Raw genomic sequence first — 23,379 nt, 5'->3', positions numbered from 1 at the left:
GGGCCCACATTTATTGGAGAGGTGGCATCCTATGATGGTGCCACGTTGAAAAGCACTGAGCTCTTCAGTACGGGCCATTCTACTGCCAATGTTTGTCTATGGAGACTGCATGGCTGTGTGCTTGATTTTTATACACCTATCAGAAACGGGTGTTGCTGAAATAACCGAATCCACTCATTTGAAGAGGGTGTCCACATACTTTTGTATAATATATAATGTATCTTATTATGAATGCCCTAATTGTAAGTTGCTTTGTATAAGAGCCTCGGTTAAATGACTAACATGTAAAATGTAAAACCCTCACAGCGCCCATGCAGGGCCACGTTCAGTAGGCAGACGTTGCAGAAATGTTTCACGAATGAGGTTGACAGAAATGGCTTATTCCTAAATGTCACCGCGTAGTTGTTCGCTGTGCTCGTATCTAAACCAGCACAGCGCGGTGTCCTGCTTAACGGACGTAATGTGCATCCAGACGGACACGCCCATTCCCCCAGGTTCTGTCTCTCTGCACTGAGACGCGGAGCCGACGTCATCCGTCCCGGTTTGTAGCAGTCTGGGAATCATCTGCTCATCGCAGCTAGTCTACTCTCTCTCTCTCTCTCTCTCTCAATTATAAACCAAACCGCAACAGGTTCAGAACGACATTAGTGTTCCAGGTGGGAATTAAGGAATAACGTCGTTAAAAAGGAGGGATTTGTCCTAAACTAAGAAGATGATGAAACGAGCAGCCCCCGAAGCTGCCGCTACCCTCCTTTGCATTGAACGGTAAGCGAAGTGCAGTATGTGTGATCGAGGTAAAAAAATATAGACCGGGTTTAAAAGAAAACCAGGGTTAAGGACTTTATAAACAATAGACATTTGCCTGTATGCCTATAACATTCCTTGTTATGTCGTATAGGCCTACATAGGAACGTTTGTCCCCGTCAGTGTTTCTCAAATTCAACTTCTACAGGTTATTATTTTGAAAAGATAAGCCCTTAGTATAGACCTCTAGACTATAGTATAGACTAATGGATGTCAACCTCTCTAGACTATAGTATAGACTAATGGATGTCAACCTCTCTAGACTATAGTATAGACTAATGGATGTCAACCTCTCTAGACTATAGTATAGACTACTGAATGTCAACCTCTAGACTATAGTATAGACTACTGAATGTCAACCTCTATAGACTAATGAATGTCAATCTCTCTAGACTATAGTATAGACTAATGAATGTCAACCTCTCTAGACTATAGTATAGACTACTGAATGTCAACCTCTCTAGACTATAGTATAGACTACTGAATGTCAACCTCTATAGACTAATGAATGTCAATCTCTCTAGACTATAGTATAGACTACTGAATGTCAACCTCTCTAGACTATAGTATAGACTACTGAATGTCAACCTCTCTAGACTATAGTATAGACTACTGAATGTCAACCTCTATAGACTAATGAATGTCAATCTCTCTAGACTATAGTATAGACTACTGAATGTCAACCTCTCTAGACTATAGTATAGACTACTGAATGTCAACCTCTCTAGACTATAGTATAGACTACTGAATGTCAACCTCTCTAGACTATAGTATAGACTACTGAATGTCAACCTCTAGACTATAGTATAGACTACTGAATGTCAATATCTCTAGACTATAGTATAGACTACTGCCTCCTCTCCAACATCTAGTCTTCTGTCATATGGCAGGTTATTCTGTAACAAATCTGGTCTGCAATTTGACCCAGTAAAGCTCCACTGCCCTCTCCTCTCCTCGCCTCGCCTCGCCTCGCCTCGCCTCTCCTCACCACATTCCCAGGCGTTATTTATCATTTCACCATACCACAGAACATCAGGACACCGCTACGTCCCCTGAGGGTTAGACTCTACTGTCAACACAGAGAGAGAGAAGGACACCACTATGTCCTCTACTGCCAACACACAGAGAGAGAGAAGGACACTGCTATGTCCTCTGAGGGTTAGACTCTACTGTCAACACAGAGAGAGAGAAGGAAACCACTATGTCCCCTGAGGGTTAGACTCTACTGTCAACACACAGAGAGAGAGAGAAGGACACCACTATGTCCTCTACTGTCAACACAGAGAGAGAGAGAAGGACACCGCTATGTCCTCTACTGTCAACACAGAGAGAGAGAGAAGGACACCACTATGTCCCCTGAGGGTTAGACTCTACTGTCAACACAGAGAGAGAGAGAAGGACACCACTATGTCCCCTGAGGGTTAGACTCTACTGTCAACACATAGAGAGAGAAGAACACCACTATGTCCCCTGAGGTACAGCCATGTGATCTATCTGTGTCCCACTCAGCCATGTGATCTATCTGTGTCCCACTCAGCCATGTGATCTATCTGTGACCCACTCAGCCATGTGATCTATCTGTGTCCCACTCAGCCATGTGATCTATCTGTGTCCCACTCAGCCATGTGATCTATCTGTGTCCCACTCAGCCATGTGATCTATCTGTGTCCCACTCAGCCATGTGATCTATCTGTGTCCCACTCAGCCATGTGATCTATCTGTGACCCACTCAGCCATGTGATCTATCTGTGTCCCACTCAGCCATGTGATCTATCTGTGTCCCACTCAGCCATGTGATCTATCTGTGTCCCACTCAGCCATGTGATCTATCTGGGCTATCAGGTTAATGTGTGAAAACATAGTATATCTATAAGACAGCTCAGGGCTCCCAGCTCAGGGCTCCCAGCTCAGGGCTCCCAGCTCAGGGCTCCCAGTTCAGGGCTCCCAGCTCAGGGCTCCCAGCTCAGGGCTCCCAGCTCAGGGCTCCCAGCTCAGGGCTCCAGCTCAGGGCTCCCAGCTCAGGGCTCCCAGCTCAGGGCTCCAGCTCAGGGCTCCAGCTCAGGGCTCAGGGCTCCAGCTCAGGGCTCCCAACTCAGGGCTCCCAGCTCAGGGCTCCCAGCTCAGGGCTCCCAGCTCAGGGCTCCCAGCTCAGGGCTCCCAGCTCAGGGCTCCCAGCTCAGGGCTCCCAGCTCAGGGCTCCCAGCTCAGGGCTCCAGAGAGAAAGGTAATGTAGGTAACCCATTCCAGAGTTGACCCAAAAAAGCGATCTGAGAGAGAAGAGGTGCAGGATACCTATTCCCATCTGTGCTGTAGGAGGAAGGTGTGTGTGTGTGTGAGAGAGGTGTGTGTGTGAGAGAGGTGTGTGTGTGAGAGAGGTGTGTGTGTCTGTGTGTGCCTATTCAGCTGTTTATCGTACACCCAGAGACCTCTTTCTCCTCTGGCTCTGTGGTGTCTCCTGGACTGTGAAAGGCGGCAGTATGCTCCGCCGGTGCCTGGCCGAACCCAACCAGTGTGCTCACATACTCCCTTATTAAAAGACCTAAGCTTGAAAAACAACAGATCTTATTATCGTAACAGTATATTCAGACCCCTTCTTCCAATGTGTTCTACAGTTTTATTCTAAACATGATTATTTTTTCCCCCATCAATCTACACTCAATACCCCCAAAATGACACAATACCCCAAAATGACACAATACCCCAAAATGACACAATACCCCATAATGAGACACTACCCCATAATGAGACACTACCCCATAATGACACAATACCCCATAATGACACAATACCCCATAATGACACAATACCCCATAATGACACAATACCCCATAATGACACAATACCCCATAATGACACAATACCCCCATAATGACACAATACCCCCATAATGACACAATACCCCCATAATGACACAATACCCCCATAATGACACAATACCCCCATAATGACTCAATACCCCCATAATGACTCAATACCCCCATAATGACTCAATACCCCCATAATGACTCAATACCCCATAATGAGACACTACCCCATAATGACACAATACCCCATAATGACACAATACCCCATAATGACACAATACCCCATAATGACACAATACCCCATAATGACACAATACCCCATAATGACACAATACCCCATAATGACACAATACCCCCATAATGACACAATACCCCCATAATGACACAATACCCCCATAATGACACAATACCCCCATAATGACTCAATACCCCCATAATGACTCAATACCCCCATAATGACTCAATACCACCATAATGATGACTCAATACCCCCATAATGATGACGCAATACCCCCATAATGATGACGCAATACCCCCATAATGATGACGCAATACCCCCATAATGATGACGCAATACCCCCATAATGATGACGCAATACCCCCATAATGATGACGCAATACCCCATAATGATGACGCAATACCCCATAATGATGACGCAATACCCCATAATGATGACGCAATACCCCATAATGATGACGCAATACCCCATAATGATGACGCAATACCCCATAATGATGACGCAATACCCCATAATGATGACGCAATACCTCATAATGATGACGCAATACCCCATAATGACATCAAATTACCCCATAATAACACAATACCCCATAAGGGAGGGTGGGAGGGAGGCGCACAATTGGCCCAGCGTCGTCTGGGTTTGGCCAGGGTAGGCCGTCATTGTAAAAAATAATTTGTTCTTAACTGAGTTGCCAAGTTAAATAAAGGTTAAATAAATCAAAAATAATACTTTGAGAGCCAAATAGCAGTTTAGTTTATCCTGTGTTTTTGTTTAATTTTCCCAATTTGTCAAATAGGAGGTTTTCATTTATGTAACACATCTCTCTCTTCTCCCTTCTCTCCAGATGTCTGTGAGTTACCCAGCTGAATAGAGGAGCTTCCTGTAGCCGTTAGTGCAACCCGCTAGGAACGGTAAGAACAATACGTTGTGTGTCTGTGTGCTTTCCAGGGCTGTTTCGCTAAGATTTTTTGACCAAGATGGAAGGATGGATGGAGGGGGAGAGAGAGATGCGCGAGGTGATGCGGTTGTTCTTCCTAACCTGTAAAAACAGAAGAGTCAATACAGAGCGCTCTGTTGAGTCAGCTCTCTCTCTCTTCATTCAGCTCTCTGTTTCTGCTCTCTCTCTTCATTCAGCTCTCTGTTTCTGCTCTCTCTCTTCATTCAGCTCTCTGCTCTCTCTCTTCATTCAGCTCTCTGCTCTCTCTCTTCATTCAGCTCTCTGCTCTCTCTCTTCATTCATCGCTCTGTTAAGTCTGCTCTCTCTCTTCATTCAGCTCTCTCTTTGTCTCAATTCAATTTGCTTTATTGGCATTATGTAACAATGTACATATTGCCAAAGCTTACTTTGGAGATTTACAACATTAACATAATTAAATTAATAATTATCAATATTGTCAACGGTAAGAACAATAACCAAGGGTCAAAATAACCATATATTCAACAATAACAATAAACATACAGTAGAGGACATGTGCAGGTTGATTGGTCTGTCAGACACTGTCCCTCATCTTATGACAGGCAGCAATGTAGTGCGCTGCCAACCCACAGCTCTCTGCGTCCTCCCCCAACAGGACGGGTAGCCTATCCTCATCAGAGAGGTCTTTGAAACCTTGAATAAAGGTTTCAATTTGGGGAAATTACACTCTCTAATTGTTTTATATTTTTGAAAATGTTGTCAGGAAATGCAGCTCCGTCTCAGGTTCTGCTGTGGTGCAGTCCTTTCCTCTACAGGGAGCCAGGTTTTCCTGTGTCTACCCTTCTCAATGGCAAGGCTGTTCTCACTGAGCCTGTACTCTGTCAAGGTTTTTCTAAGGTTTTGATCAGTAAACATGGTCAAATAGTTTACCACGGTGTACTGTCGATTTAGGGACACATAGCACTGCATTTTGCTTTGTGTTTGTGCTTGTGTTTCCCAATAAGCAATGTAGTTTTGTTTTGACTGTGTTGTAATTAGTTTTATTCTGATTGATTGGATGTTCTGGTCCTGAGGCTTCAGTGTGTTAGTAGAACAGGTTAGTGAATTCAGCCCCAGGACCAGCTGGATGAGGGGACTGAGGCTTCAGTGTGTTAGTAGAACAGGTTAGTGAACTCAGCCCCAGGACCAGCTGGATGAGGGGACTGAGGCTTCAGTGTGTTAGTAGAACAGGTTAGTGAACTCAGCCCCAGGACCAGCTGGATGAGGGGACTGAGGCTTCAGTGTGTTAGTAGAACAGGTTAGTGAACTCAGCCCCAGGACCAGCTGGATGAGGGGACTGAGGCTTCAGGGTGTTAGTAGAACAGGTTAGTGAACTCAGCCCCAGGACCAGCTGGATGAGGGGACTGAGGCTTCAGTGTATTAGTACCAGCAAGGCACACTTAATCAGCATGGCTACCATAGCATACTGCAGCGATACGCCATCCCATCTGGTTTGGGCTTAGTGGGACTATCATTAGTTTTTTCAACAGAACAATGACCCAACACCTCCAGGCTGTGTAAGGGCTATTCGACCAAGAAGGAGAGTGAAGGAGTGCTGTATCAGATGACCTGGCCTCCACAATCCCCCGACCTCAACCCAACTGAGATGGTTTGGGATGAGTCGGACCGCAGAGTGAAGGAAAAGCAACCAACAAGTCTCGTAGGGCGCTGAGTGATTGGGAGTCTCGTAGGGCGCTGAGTGATTGGGAGTCTCGTAGGGCGCTGAGTGATTGGGAGTCTCGTAGGGAGCTGAGTGATGGGGAGTCTCGTAGAGAGCTGAGTGATGGGGAGTCTCGTAGAGAGCTGAGTGATTGGGAGCTGAGTGATGGGGAGTCTCGTAGGGAGCTGAGTGATTGGGAGTCTCGTAGGGAGCTGAGTGATTGGGAGTCTCGTAGGGAGCTGAGTGATTGGGAGTCTCGTAGGGAGCTGAGTGATTGGGAGTCTCGTAGGGAGCTGAGTGATTGGGAGTCTCGTAGGGAGCTGAGTGATTGGGAGTCTCGTAGGGAGCTGAGTGATTGGGAGTCTCGTAGGGAGCTGAGTGATTGGGAGTCTCGTAGGGAGCTGAGTGATTGGGAGTCTCGTAGGGAGCTGAGTGATTGGGAGTCTCGTAGGGAGCTGAGTGATTGGGAGTCTCGTAGGGAGCTGAGTGATTGGGAGTCTCGTAGGGAGCTGAGTGATTGGGAGTCTCGTAGGGAGCTGAGTGATTGGGAGTCTCGTAGGGAGCTGAGTGATTGGGAGTCTCGTAGGGAGCTGAGTGATTGGGAGTCTCGTAGGGAGCTGAGTGATTGGGAGTCTCGTAGGGAGCTGAGTGATTGGGAGTCTCGTAGAGAGCTGAGTGATTGGGAGTCTCGTAGAGAGCTGAGTGATGGGGAGTCTCGTAGAGCGCTGAGTGATGGGGAGTCTCGTAGAGAGCTGAGTGATTGGGAGCTGAGTGATGGGGAGTCTCGTAGGGAGCTGAGTGATGGGGAGTCTCGTAGGGAGCTGAGTGATGGGGAGTCTCGTAGGGAGCTGAGTGATTGGGAGTCTCGTAGAGAGCTGAGTGATTGGGAGTCTCGTAGAGAGCTGAGTGATTGGGAGTCTCGTAGAGAGCTGAGTGATGGGGAGTCTCGTAGAGAGCTGAGTGATGGGGAGTCTCGTAGAGAGCTGAGTGATTGGGAGCTGAGTGATGGGGAGTCTCGTAGGGAGCTGAGTGATGGGGAGTCTCGTAGAGAGCTGAGTGATGGGGAGTCTCGTAGAGAGCTGAGTGATTGGGAGTCTCGTAGAGAGCTGAGTGATTGGGAGTCTCGTAGAGAGCTGAGTGATTGGGAGTCTCGTAGAGAGCTGAGTGATTGGGAGCTGAGTGATTGGGAGTCTCGTAGGGAGCTGAGTGATTGGGAGTCTCGTAGGGAGCTGAGTGATTGGGAGTCTCGTAGGGAGCTGAGTGATTGGGAGTCTCGTAGGGAGCTGAGTGATTGGGAGTCTCGTAGGGAGCTGAGTGATTGGGAGTCTCGTAGGGAGCTGAGTGATTGGGAGTCTCGTAGGGAGCTGAGTGATTGGGAGTCTCGTAGGGAGCTGAGTGATTGGGAGTCTCGTAGGGAGCTGAGTGATTGGGAGTCTCGTAGGGAGCTGAGTGATTGGGAGTCTCGTAGGGAGCTGAGTGATTGGGAGTCTCGTAGGGAGCTGAGTGATTGGGAGTCTCGTAGGGAGCTGAGTGATTGGGAGTCTCGTAGGGAGCTGAGTGATTGGGAGTCTCGTAGGGAGCTGAGTGATTGGGAGTCTCGTAGGGAGCTGAGTGATTGGGAGTCTCGTAGGGAGCTGAGTGATAGGGACCATTGGCATCAAGTCCCGATGTCTCCACTGCACCGCAGGCTTCACAACCCCCCAGCTGCCGCGTTCTCAAAAATGCAGTCCTGCAAATGCAAAGATCAGGGATACAAACTAGTGACCTTTCGGTAAAATTCCCCGTTTTGAATCACAAATAGGTGACCTAAGTGATTGTGTAGATCCGATGAGAAAAGTTTGGGTGGGGGGGGGGGAAGTGGTTTGGATCACTGCTGGCTGTATCCAAGGCTCAGCCTGTCATTTACATAACAACATAATGCAGCGCAGCACGCGACTGAAGAAAGAAGAGACAATCAGTTTACAAGTTACAGCATCAGTACACGCTCTGGTGAGGCAGCTTGTCTGTTACAGCAGGCGTCCCCTGAACGATAACGAAGAGGTAACGTTAGGCGAGAAGCCTGACCATGGAGAAGGGGTGAGAAGGTGATGAAGCATTCTTCATGAGCTGTAACCGAAAAACGACTGGCATTTGGAAAGTATGAGGTGAGGGAGAAAGTGTGGTGGAGCAAGTATTAGCATTGTTAAGTATCTTGCATTGTTAAGTATCGAGTTCTCCGTTAGCTCCAGAGAAATGTTGAGCAACATTAGCCGACTCATCTGATGAAATAAGTCAAATCAAATGTATTTATATAGCCCTTCCTACATCAGCTGATATCTCAAAGTGCTGTACAGAAACCCAGCCTAAAACCCCAAACAGCAAGCAATGCAGGTGTAGAAGCACGGTGGCTAGGAAAAACTCCCTAGAAAGGTCAAAACCTAGGAAGAAACTTAGAGGAACCAGGCTATGAGGGGTGGCCAGTCCTCTTCTGGCTGTGCCGGGTGGAGATTATAACAGAACATGGCCAAGATGTTCAAATGTTCATAAATGACCAGCATGGTCAAATGATAATAATCACAGTAGTTGTCGAGGGTGCAGCAAGTCAGCACCTCAGGAGTAAATGTCAGTTGGCTTTTCATAGCCGATCATTGAGAGTATCTCTTCCACTCCTGCTGTCTCTAGAGAGTTGAAAACAGCAGGTCTGGGAAAAGTAGCACGTCTGGTGAACAGGTCAGGGTTCTATAGAGGCAGAACAGTTGAAACTGGAGCAGCAGCACGGCCAGGTGGACTGGAGACAGCAAGGAGTCATCATGCCAGGTAGTCCTGAGGCATAGTCCTAGGGCTCAGGTCCCCTAGAGAGAGAGAATTAGAGAGAGCATACTTAAATTCACACAGGACACTGGATAAATACTCCAGATATAACAGACTGACCCTAGCCCCCCGACACATAAACTACTGCAGCATAAATACTGGAGGCTGAGACAGGAGGGGTCAGGAGACACTGTGGCCCCATCCGATGATACCCCCAGACAGGGCCAAACAGGAAGGATATAACCCCACCCACTTTGTCAAAGCACAGCCTCCACACCACTAGAGGGATATCTTCAACCACCAACTTACCATCCTGAGACAAGGCCAAGTATAGCCCACAAAGAACTCCGCCACGGCACAACCCAAGGGGGGGCGCCAACCCAGACAGGAAAATCACGTCAGTGACTCAACCCACTCAAGTGACGCACCCTTCCTAGGGATGGCATGAAAGAGCACCAGTAAGCCAGTGACTCAGACCCTGTAATAGGGTTAGAGGCAGAGAATCCCCGAGAGAGGGGAACCGGCCAGGCAGGGACAGCAAAGGCGGTTCGTTGTTCCAGTGCCTTTCCGTTCACCTTCACACTCCTGGGCCAGACTACACTCAATCATAGGACCTACTGAAGAGATGAGTCTTCAATAAAGACTTAAAGGTTGAGACCGAGTCTGCGTCTCTCACATGGGTAGGCAGACCATTCCATAAAAATGGAGCTCTAAAGGAGAAAGCCCTGCCTCCAGCTATTTGCTTAGAAATTCTAGGGACAATTAGGAAATCAGCCCTTGCTTTAACAGGAAGCCAGTGTAGGGAGGCTAACACTGGAGTAATATGATCAAATTTGTTGGTTCTAGTCAGGATTCTAGCAGCCGTATTTAGCACTAACTGAAGTTTATTTAGTGCTTTATCCGGGTAGCGGGAAAGTAGAGCATTGCAGTAGTCTAACCTAGAAGTAACAAAAGCATGGATACATTTTTCTGCATCAATTTTGGACAGAACATTTCTGATCTTTGCAATGTTATTTAGATGGAACAAAGCTGTCCTTGAAACAGTCTTGATATGTTCATCCAAAGAGAGATCAGGGTCACGAGTAACGCCGAGGTCCTTTACAGTTTTATTTGAGACGACTGTACAACCATCAAGATTAATTGTCAGATTCAACAGAAGATATCTTTGTTTCTTGGGACCTAGAACAAGCATCTCTGTCTTGTCCGAGTTTAAAAGTAGAAAGTTTGCAGCCATCTACTTCCTTATGTCTGAAACACAGGCTTCCAGCGAGGGCAATTTTGGGGCTTCACCATGTTTCATCGAAATGTACAGCTGTGTGTCATCCACATAGCAGTGAAAGTTAATAACATTATGTTTTCGAATGACATCCCCAAGAGGTAAAATATATAGTGAAAACAATAGTGGTCCTAAAACGGAACCTTGAGGAACACCGAAATTTACAATTGATTTGTCAGAGAACAAACCATCTACAGAGACAAACTGATATCTTTCCAACAGATAAGATCTAAACCAGGCCAGAACTGGTCCGTGTAGACCAATTTGGGTTTCCAATCTCTCCAGAAGAATGTGGTGATCGATGGTGTCAAAGCAGCACTAAGGTCTAGGAGCACGAGGACAGATGCAGAGCCTTCATCTGACACCATTAAAACGTCATTTACCACCTTCACAAGTGCAGTCTCAGTGCTATGATGGGGTCTAAAACCAGACAGGAGCGTTTCGTAGACATTGTTTGTCTTCAGGAAGGCAGTGAGTTGCTGCACAGCAGCTTTTTCTAAACATTTTGAGAGGAATAGGAGATTCGATATAGGCCGATAGTTTTTTATATTTCCTGGGTCAAAGTTTGGCTTTTTCAAGACAGGCTTTAATACTGCCACTTTTAGAGAGTTTGGTACACATCCGGTGGATAGAGTCGTTTATTATGTTCAACATAGGAGGGCCAAGCACAGGAAGCAGCTCTTTCAGTAGTTTAGTTGGAATAGGGTCCAGTATGCAGCTTGAATGTTTAGAGGCCATGATTATTTTCAACATTGTGTAAAAAGATATAGTACTAAAACACTTGAGTGTCTCCCTTGATCCTAGGTCCTGGCAGAGTTGTGCAGACTCAGGACAACTGAGCTTTGGGGAAATACACAGATTTAAAGAGGAGTCTGTAATTTGCTTTCTAATGATCAAGATCTTTTCCTCAAAGAAGTTCATGAATTTATTACTGCTGAAGTGAAAGCCATCCTCTCTTGGGGAATGTTGCTTTTTAGTTAGCTTTGAGACAGTATCAAAAAGAAATGTTGGGTTCTTATTTTCCTTAATTAGGTTGGAAAAATAGGATGATCGCGCAGCGGTGAGGGCTCTTCGATACTGCATAGTACTGTCTTTCCAAGCTAATCGGAAGACTTTCAGTTTGGTGTGGCGCCATTTCCATTCCAATTTTCTGGAAGCTTGCTTCAGAGCTCGGGTATTTTCTGTATACCAGGGAGCTAGTTTCTTATGACAAATGTTTTTAGTTTTTAGGGGTCCGACTGCATCTAGGGTATTACACTGGGTTAAGTTTAGATCCTCAGTTAGGTTGTTAACTGATTTTTTTTGTCGCCCGGGGTTCCGCTAGCGGAACACCCACAACATTCCGCTGCCTTCACAGTGCGCGAAATTCAAAAATATTGTTGGGAAATATTTAACTTCCACACATTAACAAGTTCTATACAGCAAATGAAAGATACAAATCTTGTGAATCCAGCCAACATGTCCGATTTAAAAACAAATGTTTTACAGCAAAAAAACAATATATATTCATATTAGCTCACCACAATAGCCAAACACACAACGCCATGTTTTCACCATGTTTTCACCGCCAACATAGCTTTCACAATTCCCACAAATAGAGATAAAATTAATCACTAACCTTTGAACAACTTCATCAGATGACAGTCTTATAACATCATGTTATACAATACATTTATGTTTTGTTCGAAAATTTGCATATTTAGAGCTGCAAATCGTGGTTATACATTGTAAATACGGCGCCATAATGCACCAAATTGTCTGGAGAAATTTTTTACAGTCACGTAATCTAACCAAAAAACTCATCATAAACTTTACTAAAAAATACATGTTGTACAGCAAATGAAAGATACACTGGTTCTTAATGCAACCGCTGTGTTAGATTTAAAAAAAATAACTCTAGTACAACATACAGCATGCAATATTCTGAAACAGCGCTCACCTATTCTCCGCCATGTTGGAGCCAACATATACCACAAAAATACGAAATAACATCATAAATATTCTCTTACCTTTGATCTTCCATCAGAATGTAGAGCAAGGAGTCCTATTTCCACAATAAATCGTTGTTTTGTTTTAGAATGTCCATTTCTTCTGTCGAATTAGCAACTTTGGCTAGCATAGTGGCGCGAACATGTCCATCAACTCTTGGCGCCTGGAACGAAAAATTCCAAAAGTCACAATAAACGTCGAATAAACTGGTCAAACTGTTGAAAATCCATCTTTATGATGTTTTTCTCATTAAGTATCCAATAAATTCCAAGACGGAGCATTGAGATTGAGAAACATTAAGATCCACATCATTTATTCCATTGGACAAAACTAGGTCCAGAGTATGACTGTGGCAGTGAGTAGGTCCGGAGACATGTTGGACAAAACCCACTGAGTCGATGATGGCTCAGTGAATAAATTGACTTTATGGTGTGAAAATTAGCTCGCTAATAAAGTCAGACAGCTAACAGTTAACATTACAACATCAGGTGAGCATTAGTAACCTAACCAATTCGCTATTATATTGGTCTATGACTCTTTGCCGGTGTTTTGCCGAAATACTCCCCCCTGCCAGAATCCCCCCCCCCCTCCACACATACTCAATTCTTCATTGCGGCGATACATTGCTAGTTGGGATTTCTCTTAACGTTAGGCTGCGTTTCATTCGATTTTTTATGTTGGTTTGATCGCGGGGGTCACTAGTAATGTCTGCAGTTTTCAGTTTGGCTATTTGTTTGAAGTGTAATTAGTCTATAAATAAACCTCTTTGCCAAAATTCGTCATCTCTCCCATGTCTTGTTCAACTAGTAGTTGTTCTGAAATGTTTAGTGCTTATTTTACTCCCTCCTCACGTACATCAATTATTCATTCGGTTGCCTTTCCTGATGTGAAGAAAGTCATCTAGCAAAACATAATGTCAAGTAGTCTATACATCTTTACATCTTTACAAGTATTTTTCTGAGCAACCAGGGAACATTAATATAGGTTTCTTGTAGCAGAATTATTTAAATACATGAGTTTTAGTGGCCATCGAGTCAGAAGTTGGATCAAAGATAACCTTGAAAGATCCATATAAATGTTTATTTTTATTTTTAAATCTACCATTATATTAAATTATAAATTGAACAGTGTTTTGGAGGAGAGTGACTGCTATTTCTTCTCTCATGATGTTAACGTCTTTGTCCATATTTGAAAAGACATTCGACTCCCCAGCAAACTGAAGAAAATGTGATGGGCCATTTCAGTTTTCCCCAACAGAATGTTACAGAATGTTAATCTCTGATTGTTACACTCAAGATTCTAATTCGCAAGTACACAACGACACAGCTGATGGCAGCATGACCTTTCAACTTTAGACACACACACACACACATAAATACACATGTTACATACACACATAAATACATCGATAAAAACAAGGAGGACCACACATTCTCCCAAAGTTTGCTTAGAAAGTGTTCTTCTTTGTATAAATGTTTATAAATGAGGCTCCTGGTCAGTAATTGGGGAGTCCAGTGGATTTTGATTGTCCTTTATAGCTTTTTTCTAATCCATTCAACTTCTCATGAATTTGGCGTTGTTCTGCGTTTGTGTCAGTTTGAATGGTGTTGTAGAGTGTTTTAAAATGGATTGTCCATATGTTACTATTTTGTATCGCTAATTCCTCTTGTTTTGATAAAAAACATTCTCCCAATTTTGCCAGAAGTTGTTTGTGTTTATGGACTCAATTAGCGTCAGCTGCTTGCTGTTGTACTGGGCTTTTTTTTGGTTCTGAGTGTTACGTTTATAGAGTTTTAAAGTCTCACAGTAATGAAGACTTTTCACAGCTGTTTCTCTGTCTCAGCTCTCTCGCTCTCGCTCTCTCTCTCTTTCTCTCCATGCTTTTTCTCTCAATTCAATTAAATTCAATTCAATTTGCTTTATTGGCATGATGTAACAATATTTACAAGCTCTCTTCTCTCTCTGTCTCAGCCCTCTCTCTCTCTCTCTCTCCTGTCTGTTCTCTCTCTCAGGTCTCTCTCTCCCTCAGCTCTCTCTCAGCTCTCCCTCATCTCTCGCATTTCCTCAGCCCTTTCTCTCTCTTCCTCAGCCCTTTCTCTCTCTTGCTCTGTCTCTGTCTCAGCTCTCTCTCTTTCTTTTCTCAGCTCTCTCTTTCTCAGCTCTCTCTCTCTCTGTCTCAGCTTTGTCTCTCTCTGTTTCAGCTCTGTCTCTGTCTCTCTCTGCCTGTCTCAGCTCTCTCCCTTTCTCTCTGTCTCAGCTCTCTCCCTTTCTGTCTCAGCTCTCTCCCTTTCTCTCTGTCTCAGCTCTGTCTCAGCTCTGTCTCAGCTCTGTCTCAGCTCCCTCTCTGCCTGTCTCAGCTCCCTCTCTGCCTGTCTCAGCTCCCTTTCTGCCTGTCTCAGCTCCCTCTCTGCCTGTCTCAGCTCCCTCTCTGCCTGTCTCAGCTCTCTGTCTCTCTCTGTCTCAGCTCCCTCTCTGCCTGTCTCAGCTCCCTCTCTGCCTGTCTCAGCTCCCTCTCTGCCTGTCTCAGCTCCCTCTCTGCCTGTCTCAGCTCCCTCTCTGCCTGTCTCAGCTCCCTCTCTGCCTGTCTCAGCTCCCTCTCTGCCTGTCTCAGCTCCCTCTCTGCCTGTCTCAGCTCCCTCTCTGCCTGTCTCAGCTCCCTTTCTGCCTGTCTCAGCTCCCTTTCTGCCTGTCTCAGCTCCCTTTCTGCCTGTCTCAGCTCCCTTTCTGCCTGTCTCAGCTCTGTCTCAGCTCTGTCTCAGCTCCCTCTCTGCCTGTCTCAGCTCCCTCTCTGCCTGTCTCAGCTCCCTCTCTGCCTGTCTCAGCTCTCTGTCTCAGCTCTGTCTCTCTCTGTCTCAGCTCTGTCTCTCTCTGTCTCAGCTCTGTCTCTCTCTGTCTCAGCTCTGTCTCTCTCTGTCTCAGCTCTGTCTCTCTCTGTCTCAGCTCTGTCTCTCTCTGTCTCAGCTCGGTCTCTCTCTGTCTCAGCTCGGTCTCTCTCTGTCTCAGCTCTGTCTCTCTCTGTCTCAGCTCTGTCTCTCTCTGTCTCAGCTCTGTCTCTCTCTGTCTCAGCTCTGTCTCTGTCTCAGCTCTGTCTCTGTCTCAGCTCTGTCTCTGTCTCAGCTCTGTCTCTGTCTCAGCTCTCATCCCTGTCTCAGCTCGGTCTCATCTCTGTGTCTCTCTCAGCTCGCTAACGGTCTCAGCTCTCTCTTGGGTTTCAGCTCTCTCTCTCTGCCTTTGTCTCAGCTCTGTCTCAGAGAGGAAAGGAGGGGGAGGGAAGAGGGGAGGATAGAGTAGAGTAAAGGAGACTGGAGACGCCATATCTCCTCTGCTCCCCTCTTCTCTCTCACAGCCATGGCTACAGCTTCTTTTCCATAGCCTGTCCTCTTCTTGTTCATACATCTCATTTATCCAAAGCCTTCCTTTAGGTCTCATAAGAGCTTCTCATTGGATGCTTCTGTGATGTATGAGGAGGAGAACAGAACAGAGAGCTTTCGGCAGGCAGTTAAGAGGCTTTTCTCTCTACAGATTCAGGCTTAGTTGGTTAGTTATCCGTGATTGGCTTAAAAAGAGAGTTGGTCATGTCCATAGGGTTTCCACTGTTTCTGTGAAAGCATCAATCCCAGTCTCTGGTTTAGCCATGTTGTGGGCACTGATATGCTGTGTTAAGGAAGAGTGTTTTGAATACTGATGTTAACCTTTCTGGTTATAACCTTTTTCGGCAAGACAGATCTTCCTGAGGTGGTGGAGTGGCAATCTTTACCAAGGATCACCTTCAGTGCTCGGTTGTCTCCACCAAGTCTGTCCCCAAACAATTTGATTTGCTGGTTTTAAGCATTAAACTTTCAAATAGCTCTTTGTTGACTGTTGCTGGATGTTATCGTCCTCCTTCAGCACCGGCCGGTACCCTACCTGCCCTAAGCTCCCTCCTGGCCCCTTACACTAAGTCTGAATTTGTCCTGCTAGGTGACCTAAACTGGGACATGCTTAAACCACCTGACCAAGTCCTAAAGCAATGGGACTCCCTAAATCTTTCTCAGATTATTACCAATCCCACAAGGTATGACTCCAAACACCCAGAAAAGGCTACTCTTCTGGATGTTATCCTCACAAATAATCCTGATAGGTATCAGTCTGGTGTTTTCTGTAATGACCTTAGTGATCACTGTTTAACAGCCTGTGTTCGTAATAATGGCTGCTCAGTGAAACAACAACCTGTCCTGATTTGTCAGACGCTAAAAAAACTCTAATGAGTTTCTAATGACCTTCCTTAAGCCTCTGTAAAATGGTATAGAATCAGCATTCATCAGCAGTTTTCTCTCTGTGGGTCTAACCCCAAGAAGTTCTGGAAAACGGTTAAAGACCTAGAGAATAAACCCTCCTCCTCACAGCTGCCCATGTCCCTTAATGTTGATGGTTGTTACTGACAAGAAGCACATGGCTGAGCTCTTTAATCACCACCTTCATTATCTATTCCTATTTGACTCAGCCATGCCTCCTTGCCCGTCCAACGTTTCCTCATCACTCTTCTAATGCCCCTGGCCCCAATGCACCTTCCTCTTTTCCCCCTGCCCCGCTACAAAGTTTCTCCCTGCAGACGGCCACTGAGTCAGAGGTGATAAAGGAGCTCCTTAAACGTGTTTCATGTCCTTAAACGACCCCAAAAACGGGTTTAGACAAATTCTTCTTTAAGGTTGCTGCCCCGATCATTGCCAAGCCTATCTCATCCATTTGCAGATGAAACAGTCTTCTACTCAGCTGGCCCCTCCCTGGATTTAGTGTAAAACCGACTTGCCAAAACTATAGTTTGTTAACCTGTCTAGGATCAGCGTGGCGCTAGCGGCACACCCCCCCCCCCCCCCACTGAAAAACCAGTGCCGCGAAATTCAAAAAAAATATTTTTTTAAAATATTTAACTTTCACACATTAAAGTCCAATACAGCTAATGAAAGACACAGATCTTATGAATCCAGTCAACATTTCCGATTTTTAAAATGTTTTACAGGGAAGACACAATATGTAAAGATGTACATCTATTACCTAAAAACACATTAGCATAATCCACCATCTTTTATTTGTCCACCAACACCAGTAGCCATCACCAATTCGGCTAAACTAAGATATTTATAGCCCCTAACCAACAAAAAAACTCATTAGATGACAGTCTGATAACATATTTATGGTATGGGATAGGTTTTGTTAGAAAAAAGTGCATATTTCAGGTATATGGCATAGTTTACAATTGCACCCACCATCACAAATGGACTAGAATAATTACAATGAGCAACGTGTTTACCTAACTACTAATCATCAAACATTTCGTAAAAATACACAGCATACACGAATCGAAAGACACAGATCCTGTGAATACAGACAATATTTCAGATTTTCTAAGTGTCTTACAGCGAAAACACAATAAATCGTTATATTAGCTTAGCACATAGCAATTAGCAGCCCAGCATTGATTCTAGCCAAAGTGAGCGATAAAAGTCAACATCGCCAAAAGATATTAATTTTTTCACTAACCTTCTCAGAATTCTTCCGATGACACTCCTGTAACATCACATTACAACATGCATATACAGTTTGATCGAAAATGTTTATATTTAGCCACCAAAATCATGGTTAGACAATGTGAAATGTAGACAAGCTGGTAAAGAAAACGTCCTTGCGCCACTTAGACAGTGATCTACTCTTATACATAAATACTCATAAACGTGACTAAAAAATATAGGGTGGACAGGGATTGATAGACAATTTAATTCTTAATACAATTGCGTTATTACATTTTTTAATTTATCCTTACTTTTCAATACAGTTTGCGCCAAGCGAAGCTACGTCAAAAAACATGGCGTCCTAAGCCACTAAAATGTTTCGACAGAAACACGATTTATCATAATAAAAATGTCCTACCTTGAGCTGTTCTTCCATCAGTATCTTGGGCAAAGGATCCTTTCTTGGGAGAAATCGTCTTTTGGTGGAAAGCTGTCCTCTTGCCATGTGGAAATGTCAACTGAGTTCGGGATGAACTGAAAAGCATGCCCAACTTTTCACATCGTTGCAAAAATAAATGTCCCAAAATCGCACTAAACGGATATAAATTGCTATAAAACGCTTTAAATTAACTACCTTATGATGTTTTTAACTCCTATAACGAGTGAAAAGATGACCGGAGAAATATAACAGGCTAAACTAACGCTTGGAACAGGAGAGGGTCGGTGTCTTCCACGCGCGTTACGCAGCAAGAAAAGACTTGCTAGCTAAAGGTTTTTTTCATTTGTAGGGCCTGTGAACGAGCAATCGAGCCCGTTGGAATCGTCATCACGTAAAGGCATCCAGGGGAAGACGTAAGAAGTGTCCGTATAGTCATAGCAACGACAGTGCCCTTTTAACTGACTTCAGAAAAGTGGCCAACATTTCTCAAATCTGACTCCATGTCAGGGAAATTGCTGTAGAATGGGCTCTGTTCCACTTAGAGACAAAATTTCAACTCCTATAGAAACTATAGACTGTTTTCTATCCAATAATAATAATAATATGCATATTGTACGATCAAGGATTTTGTGGGAAGCCGTTTAAAAAATTAGCCACATTAGCATAAATAGTCTAAACAGCGCCCCCATCCCCAACAGGTTAACAAGAAATCAGTTTTAATGACTCCAACCTAAGTGTATGTAAAATTCCGACTTCAACTGTACACATCTTTAGCAGATGTTATTGCGGGTGTAGCGAAATACTTTGTGCATGACACAAGTCATTTTTCCAACAATTGTTTACAGACAGATTATTTCACTTTATTTCACTGTATCACAATTCCAGTGGGTCAGAAGTTTACATACACTAAGTCGACTGTGTCTTTTAAACAGCTTGGAAAATTCCAGAAAATTAAGTCATGGCTTTAGAAGCGCCTGCTAGGCTAATTGACATAATTTGAGTCAATTAGAGGTGTACCTGTGGATGTATTTCAAGGGATACTTTCAAAAAAGAATAAAAAATTAAAGAAGGTGGTAACCCAGGTGAGTGTACTTAATCCATGAGCGGAAAGCTACATGGTTACCAGGTGGTACAAACAATAGTACGCGTATAAACACCATGGGACCACACTGCCGTCATACCGCTCAGTAAGGAGACGCGTTCTGTCTCCTAGAGATGAATGTGCAAATCAATCCCAGAACAACAGCAAAGGACCTTGTGAAGATGCTAGAGGAAACAGGTACAAAAGTATCTATATCCACAGTAAAACGAGTCCTATATCGACATAACCTGAAAGGCCGCTCAGCAAGGAAGAAGCCACTGCTCCAAAACCACCATTAAAAAAGCCAGACTCCCGTTTGCAACTGCACATGGGGACAAAGATCGTACTCTTTTGGGAGAAATGACCTCTGGTCTGTTATGTCATTGTTATGTTTGGAGGAAAAAGGGGGAGGCTTGCAAGCCGAAGAACACCATCCCAACCGTGAAGCACGGGGGTGGCAGCATCATGTTGTGGGAGTGCTTTGCTGCAGGAGGGACTGGTGCACTTCACAAAATAGATGGCATCATGAGGTAGGAAAATTATGTGGATATATTGAAGCAACATCTCAAGACATCAGTCAGGATGTTAAAGCTTGTTCGCAAATGGGTCTTCCAAATGGACAATAACCCCAAGCATACTTCCAAAGTTGTGGCAAAATGGCTTAAGGACAACAAAGTCAAGGTATTGGAGTGGCCATCACAAAGCCCTGACCTCAATCCAATATAACATTTGTGGGCAGAACTGAAAAAGCATGTGCGAGCAAGGAGGCCTACAAACCTGACTGTTACACCAGCTCTGTCAGGAGGAATGGGCGAAAATTTACCCGATTTATTATGGGAAGCTTGTGGAAGGCTACCCGAAACGTTTGAGCCAATTTAAAAGGCAATACACTCAATTAGTATTTGGTAGCATGTAAACTTCTGACCCACTGGGAATGTGATGAAAGAAATAAAAGCTGAAATAAATCATTCTCTCTACTATTATTCTGACATTTCACATTCTTAAAATAAAGTGGTGATCCTAACTGACCTAAAAGAGGGAATTTTTACTGGGATTAAATGTCAGGAATTGTGAAAAAACTGATTTAAAAAAAAAATGCATTTGGCTAAGGTGTACTGTATGCAAACTTCCGACTTCAATTGTATGTGACAAATACAATTTGATTTGATTGAACAGACTTAGCTGCTATCGTGCAAAAGCCCAAAGCTGTACTTGATTTGAAAGTGGTATTCAAGTTTTTTTGTAATTCACATTTGAACTAATAGCACTGGGCCAGCAGACCAGAGAGGCCTCCTCTTTTGAGCCAACGAAAACAGATCTAAGAGAGGAGTTCAAACGATTGGGTACAAGATGACATTTGACCCCTGGCAGTATAGACAACACTACTATGTTAATGATTAGAGAGGAGGGGAGGTATTACCTGAGAGATGCTTGGTCTGTCTGGGTTCCTAGTTGGTTCCATCATCCCTGTAGAACATCTTTTGTTTCCAAAAAGTGTCAATTTAAAGTTCTACCAACAGAGTGGCAGTAGTATTTAAGCCAGATATGAAGTGCTTAGAGGCTGTTGAACATTTTGCAGCCCGCGACCCAGCGACGACACGGGGCCAAAGATAATTGGCTGCTTTTCAGATCCTGTCAGGGTGTTGATCAGCTCTATAAAATCCTGTTTCATCATCTCTGATTGACCCTTTTTTTGATGGCATTTGATCCCACATGCACTATGACAGCAGGAGTCCTTAGGCTGATGATGTAGGACGGACGGAAGAAATCCTGTGATATCCTTCATCGAAGGATATCCTTCCCCCGGGAAGCACACGGTAGAGGATGAAGGAGCAGGAATCTCTGGAAGCAGGTGGGTGATACTGTTGGTCAACAGACCCATTTCAGACCCATTCACCAAAGACCACCGCCTTGCGCTCGGTTTACGGTGTGTGACGTACCTCCACTGGGATACAGGATCAGTAGCTGCCCATAAAGAGCCTTGCTCCTTTTATTCTTCAAGGGGGGGGGGGGGGGGCTGGGATGGGAGGGGGGAGGCAGGGGGGGTTGGGATGGGGGGGGCAGGGGGGCAGGGGGGGCTGGGATGGGAGGGGGGAGACAGGGGGGGGGGGGGGGGCTGGGAGGGGGGGTTGGATGGGAGGGGGGAGACAGGGGGGGTTGGGATGGGAGGGGGGGGGCTGGGAGGGGGGGCAGGGAGGGGGGGTTGGATGGAAATTACAGGTGAGACACTTAATGTCTTAGAGTGGGACCTATCCAGGATGCGCTGCAATGTCGTCTCAATGAACTGACCGTTTCTACATCGTAGGTGCAGCTCGTACATGGGATGAAATGGGGGTGGGTTGCTGCCAGTTTCCCCGTGTGGCAGAAAGTGGTAGACGCCATTTTGGAAAAACTCAGTTCAAATCCATGCAAATAAGATAGGTTGCTGAGGAATCAGCTTAAGGTCAATCAATCCAGACAGTGCCATGGTAAATTAGATTGAATCACACAGTTCTGTAGAGTTACCACAGTTGTAGGCAGCAAGCTAGAACACAACCACAGACTAGAACCCAGCCAGCACTAGGACCCACAATAAACCCAACCACAGACTAGAACCCAGCCAGCACTAGAACCCACAATAAACCCAACCACAGACTAGAACCCAGCCAGCACTAGGACCCACAATAAACACAACCACAGACTAGAACCCAGCCAGCACTAGAACCCATAATAAACACAACCACAGACTAGAACCCAGCCAGCACTAGAACCCACAATAAACACAACCACAGACTAGAACCCAGCCAGCACTAGAACCCACAATAAACACAACCAGACTAGAACCAAGCCAGCACTAGGACCCACAATAAACACAACCACAGACTAGAACCTGGTCAACACTAGGACCCACAATAAACACAACCACAGACTAGAACCCAGCCAGCACTAGGACCCATAATAAACACAACCACAGACTAGAACCCATCCAGCACTAGGACCCACAATAAACACAACCACAGACTAGAACCCAGCCAGCACTAGGACCCAGCCAGCACTAGAACCCATAATAAACACAACCACAGACTAGAACCCAGCCAGCACTAGGACCCACAATAAACACAACCACAGACTAGAACCCAGCCAGCACTAGAACCCATAATAAACACAACCACAGACTAGAACCCAGCCAGCACTAGGACCCACAATAAACACAACCACAGACTAGAACCCAGCCAGCACTAGGACCCACAATAAACACAACCACAGACTAGAACCCAGCCAGCACTAGGACCCACAATAAACACAACCACAGACTAGAACCAAGCCAGCACTAGGACCCACAATAAACACAACCACAGACTAGAACCAAGCCAGCACTAGGACCCACAATAAACACAACGAAGCTCACAAAACTAGCCAGCACTAGGACCCATAATAAACACAACCACAGACTAGAACCCAGCCAGCACTAGAACCCACAATAAACACAACCACAGACTAGAACCCAGCCAGCACTAGAACCCAGCCAGCACTAGGACCCACAATAAACACAACCACAGACTAGAACCTAGCCAGCACTAGAACCCACAATAAACACAACCACAGACTAGAACCCAGCCAGCACTAGGACCCACAATAAACACATCCACAGACTAGAACCCAGCCATCACTAGGACCCACAATAAACACAACGAAGCTCACAAAACTAGCCAGCATAACAACAGCAAAGAGAGAGCGCTGACTTAGTCAATGTGATTAAATGCTGGGGCCCATCAAAACAGCAATGCAACAGGCCGAGTTACCAGTATGACAGCCAGGAGAGAAGCACCTTGGAGGGGAGGTAGTTACCAGTATGACAGCCAGGAGAGAA

At 45.1% G+C, this 23,379-nt stretch overlaps 1 long non-coding RNA gene across 1 annotated transcript; it reads left to right on the top strand.

Moving 5' to 3' along the window:
* Nucleotides 1-491: 491 nt before the first annotated feature.
* LOC129817831 (uncharacterized) lies at nt 492-21,402 on the top strand. The gene is made up of 3 exons (XR_008753791.1): nt 492-765; nt 4,695-4,761; nt 21,257-21,402. It is a non-coding gene; the product is annotated as an uncharacterized LOC129817831 (long non-coding RNA).
* Nucleotides 21,403-23,379: the final 1,977 nt, after the last annotated feature.

This window comes from Salvelinus fontinalis, chromosome 20, assembly GCF_029448725.1.
Source record: "Salvelinus fontinalis isolate EN_2023a chromosome 20, ASM2944872v1, whole genome shotgun sequence".
Classification (NCBI taxonomy): Eukaryota; Metazoa; Chordata; class Actinopteri; order Salmoniformes; family Salmonidae; genus Salvelinus; species Salvelinus fontinalis.
Note: the sequence above shows the minus strand (reverse complement) of the source record. Positions and strands in the feature narration are given on the sequence as shown.